The sequence below is a fragment of the Marmota flaviventris genome, chromosome 6 (genome assembly GCF_047511675.1).
Source record: "Marmota flaviventris isolate mMarFla1 chromosome 6, mMarFla1.hap1, whole genome shotgun sequence".
Taxonomy (NCBI): Eukaryota; Metazoa; Chordata; class Mammalia; order Rodentia; family Sciuridae; genus Marmota; species Marmota flaviventris.
Window position 1 is genome coordinate 104,278,933 of NC_092503.1, and position 5,546 is coordinate 104,284,478.

Sequence of the window (5,546 nt, forward strand, 5' to 3'; positions counted from 1 at the left end):
CCCTTTGTTATGTGCAACTATTCTGTGTTGCGAAAATGAGATGTCTTCTGGATCATATCTCTCTCTCTCCTCTCTCCTCTCTTCTCTCTTCTCTCTTCTCTCTCTCTCTCTCTCTCTCTCTCTCTCTCTCTCTCTCTCTTTTCTTTTTGAGATAGATATCTTAATATGTGGCCCTAGCTGATCTCAAAGCCTCAAATCCCTGGAGTCAAGTAATAGTCCTGTCTCAACCTCCAAAGTTGCACCATCATACATTTTTACCCTATTTACTCCAGTGATGCTTGCTGAATTTAATTTGTTTTTAATTGCACTCAAGGTCCTAATTTTTAAGATTTGTTTATAGATATTAGTATATTTTCATCAATGCCACACTCCTATTCTGATACATCGGGAAACAAAGCTAGTCTAAAATTTCTTATTACTTAAGTGAAAGGTCAAGTATAACATGTTTTTCAAATTTTAAAATGCGATTTACATTTCTTACATTGACATAATTCAACTAATGACATAACTTCATCTCTTAACAATTATCTGTGTTAAAGCTGTGTATTACTTTTTGAGCATCCTTCTGTTTTATCCACTGATATCAACCAACCTGATGCTTGTCTTCCTTACAGAATTAACTTAATTCTTTACTTTTAAATTTTACCTCTATTTTAAATCAATCATTAAAACAAATCCCACAAAGTAAAAAGAGTCAAGTCTCAAATTGCAGGGAAAACATCACTGTTATGGTTTAGATATGAGGTGTCCACTGAAAATTCATGTGTGAGATAATAACAAACATGTTCAGAAGGGAAATTATTAGATTATGCGAGTTGTAAACTATCAATGGATTAATCCACTAATATGCATTAATTGAGTGGTAGTTCTAGGCAGATACGATGTGTCTGGAGAAGACAGATCAGTGGGGTCATGCTTTGTGGTTTATATTTTGTCCCTGGTGATCAGAATTTTTCTCTGCTTCCTGGTGCTTTGCCTGAGTCCCTCTTTTTCTCCATTACCTTCCATCATGATTTGGCCTAGCCTGTGTCCCCGAGCTATAGAGTCAGTGAACCATGAGCTGGGTTTCCGAAACCATGAACCAAAAATAAACTTTTCCTCCTCTGTGCTGTTCTGGTCAGCAAAACTGACTAAAACAATTGCTTACCTGGAAGTGTATTAAATGTTTCATTTGTGAAGCATGGAGAAAGAAAAGGTTTATGGGCCATTAATTTAACAACATATGTATTTGGCAATGATTAATTACAAGGTGTACTACATACGTAGGGGATAATATTTTCCTCATTTAAAAAAATTGGAAAAGATATGCAAAACATTATGTAGTATTTTCAGGTAGATAGTCATCCATGAACAGGTGCATAGAGTGAGGACAATGAAGAGAGGTAATTTACAGAGAGGACATTAAACATATACATCAAAGTGAGTCTGTATGTTATGGAACTGGGAATAACAGGGAACTTTATCAATGAAGACAAGCATCTGGAAAGTGGAGATTGGTTTGTCAAATCTCTCCCATAGTTTATTATATCCCTTTAAAGAAACTATTTGTTTCAAATGTCAAGTCATAGCTATATCATATGATCAGTCTTCATGACCCATATAGAGAAAATTTGCTAAGGGTTCTACAAACACTCAAACAAAGGGCAATAAGCCACTAATTAAGCAAAAGCATGTATGAGAAGTAAGACAACAATGAAGGGACTCAAACTGCTTAAAAACCCAGACTGTGTGAGACCTATGCCCTTCTCCCTGGAGACAATTAACTCAGTGCCTAAGCTGTGGGAACTCACCTTCACCTTTTCCAATAAACCCCTGCCTCTTACTCTGTGTAACTTACTTGAAAGCCTTCCTGTAAGATCAGAAGGACCAATCACTGTGGACCATTGTGGTTGTTTCAGATGTGCACGACCCCTCTAGAAAAGTACTGGAAATAAATAAGTCCCTGAAGAAACATGAATAATAGATTGTTAGTGCCAGATGAACACGAGCAGGTTCTGTTTGTAAAATTAGGGAAGACTCGGGTTAGAGTGATGAATTATTCTTGAATAAACAAAGTTGTAAAACTATGTTGAAGGTTTAAGGTTTTTTTTAATGTTTTTATTAGTGCCTGTAGTTACATATAATAGCGGGGCATTCATTTTGACATAATGTTTGGCATTTAAATTGCCCCATTTCAATCCCCAATGTTATACTTCCCCTCCCCTCCCCACTCCCCATATTCCTCCTTTGTCTACTCTACTGCTGTTTCCTCTATTTATTTAGTTTTTAATTGGTGCTTTATGGGTATATCTAAATGTGAAATTCACCTAGTATATTCGTATATGTACATAGTATGATTTTATAAAATTCATCCTGTATTTCTTCCCTTTTCTCATTCCTTCCCCCTTTCCTCAATATCCTTTCTCTGTTTCACTGATATTCCTTCTATTTTCATGATATCCTCCTCTCCTTTTTTTTACTTTGTTCTAGCTTCCTCATATAAAACATTTGACATTTGACTTTCTGAGTCTAGCTTGTTTTACTTAACACAATGTTCTCCAGTTTCATCCATTTACTAGCAAATGCCCTTAAAGGTTGTGTAAGACTCCATTATGTATGTATGTATGTATATATATATATATATATATATATATATATATATATATATATATATATATATCACATTTTCTTATCCCCTTCATCTGTTGACAGGCACATGGACTGGTTCTATAACTTGGCTATTATGAATTGTGCTGCTATCAACTTCGATGTGCCTGTATCACTGTAGTATGCTGATTTTAGTTATTCTGGACAAATAGTAAGGAGTGGGATAACTGGGTAATATGGTAGGTCAATTCCTAGTCTCCTGAAGAATTTCCATCTTTCTTTCCAGTTGTTGTACTGATTTTCAGTCCAACTCATACCAACAATGTATAGCTTGTTCCCAGCATCCTCATCAACATTTATTGTTATTTGTTCCCAGCATCCTCACCAACATCTATTGTTATTTGTATTCTTGATAATTGCCATGCTGACTAGAATGAAATGAAATCTCAGTGCCGTTTTGATTTGCATTTCCCTGATTCCCAGGGATAATGAACATTTTTTTCATATATTTATTGATCGTTTGTACATCTTTTTTTTGAGAAATAACTAAATTATTTTACCTATTTATTGTTTGAAATATTTTTGTTATTGTTAAATTTTATGAGTTCTTTATGTATTCTGGATATTAATCCCCTAGTGCAGGAGTAGCTGGAAAAAAATTATGCTTTTGTTTCCTTTGTTGGGCAGAAGCTTTTTTTATTTGATGCCATTCCTCTTATTGATACTTGCTTTATTTCTTGAGCTTTAAGGGTATTGTTAAGGTAGTTTGTGCCTATATCAATATGTTGGAGTTTTGATCTATTTTCTTCTAGCAGTTGAAAAATTTCTGGTCTCATTCCTAGGTCTCTAATCCACTTTGAGTTAACTTTTGTGCAGGGTGAGAGTTGGGATCAAGGTTTGTTAGTCTACATATGGATATCTAGTTTTCACAGCACATTTGTTTAAAAAGGCTATTTTTTTCTCCAACATATATCTTTGTCACTTCTGTCAAGGGTCAGATGATTGTAAGTATGTGGGTTTTTCTCTGTGTCTTGTACTCTGTTCTTTAGGTCCTCATGTCTATTTTGATGCTGTTTTTGTTAGTATAACCTGTAGTGCAATTTGAGTTCACATATTGTGATATCTCTAGTGTAATTTTTCTTGTTTATGATTGCATTTACTATTCTGGGTCTTATATTTTTCCAAATATGTATTTAAGACTCTTTATCCTAGTTTTGTGAAAAATGTCACTGGTGTTTTCATGTGGATACCACTGAGTCTGTATAGCACTTTTGATAAGACGGCCATTTTGACACTATTAATTCTGCTTATTCGAGAACATAGATGTTCTTTTCATTTTCCAAAGTTTTTGTCATTTTTTCTTCAGTTTTTTTCTATAGTTTTCCTTGTTCCATAGTCTTTCACCTCCTTAATTATATTAATTCTCAAGTATTGTTTGTTTGTTTCACTTTTTTTGTACAAAGGATTGAATCCAGGGGTGCTTGACCACTGAGCCATATCCCTTTATTTATTTATTTTTATTTTGAGATAGAGTCTTGCTACATTGCTTAGGGCTTTGCTAATTGCTTTGAACTTGCAATCCTTCTGCCTCAGGCTTCCAAATCTCTGGGATTACAGGCATGAACCACTGCATCTGGCTTGTATTTTTGTTGTTGTTGTTGTTGAGACTGTTGTGAAGGATATAGTTTTCCTGATTTCTTTCTCAATAGATTCACTATTGGAATATAGAAAATCTATTGATTTTGTATATTGAAATTATATCCTGTTACTTTGCTGAATTTGTTTATCAGCTCTAGAAGTCTTCTGGTGGAGTTTTATCAGTTTTCTAGATATAGATAGGATCATGTTATCTGCAAATAGATAATTTGACTTCTCATTTTCCTTGTTGTATCCCTTTGATTTCATGATAAAGTTTCAGAGGATATGTTGAATAGGAGTAGTGAAAATGGGCATCCTTGTCGTGTTCTTGTTTTTAGAGGAAATGCTTTCAGTTTATCTCCATTCAGTATGTCATTGGCCTTGGGTTTGTCATATATAGTCTTCATATATTGAGGTTAAGTTCCTTAGTTTCTCCAGCATTTTAAACATGAGTTATACTAGATTTTGTCAAAGGCATTTTCTGCATCTATTGAGATAAATCATAATTTTTGTGTTTTATTTATGTAGTGAATTATATTTATTGATTTGCAGTTGTTGGACCAAACTTATCTCCCTGGATGAGCCCTCTTGATCATAGTGTACTATCTTTTTAATGTGTTTTGAAAGTGGTTTGCTACAATTTTATTAAGGATATATTTTTTTCATCTGAGTTCATCAGGGATATTGGTCTGTAATTTTCTTTCTTTGAGGTGTCTTTGTTATTAGTATCAGGGTTATACTGCATTCATAAAATTTACTGGAAGTGTTCCTTCCCTTCTATTTCATGGAATGATTTGAGAAAAACTGACATTAATTCTTCTTTTAAGGTCTGATAGAAGTTGGCTGAGAATCTATCTGGTCCTGGGATTTTCTTTGTTGAAAGAATTTTAATTGTTTCTTCAATTTCATTGCTTGATATTGGTCTGTTTAGGTTTTCTATGTCTTCCTGGTTCAACTTGGACAATTCATATGTGTCTACAAAGTTGTCAATGTCTTCTAGATTTCTAATTCATTGAAAAATAAATTTTCAAAATAGTTTCTAATGATCCTCTGGATTTCTTACATGTATGTTTCTGTGATGATATATCTCTTTTTCCTTCTATTGTTTTGTTGGTTTGGTTCTTCTCTCTTCTTTTAATTAGTATGGCCAAGGGTTTCAAAGTAAGGAGTCTTTGTTGCATTGATTCTTTGCATTTTTTTTTTTGTTCTCTATTTCTTAATTTTGGTTCTAATGTTAATTATTTTCTGTGTTCTACTGATTTTTGAATTAGTTTATCCTTCTTTTTCTAGGGACTTGAGGTATAGCAGTAGAATAATTATTT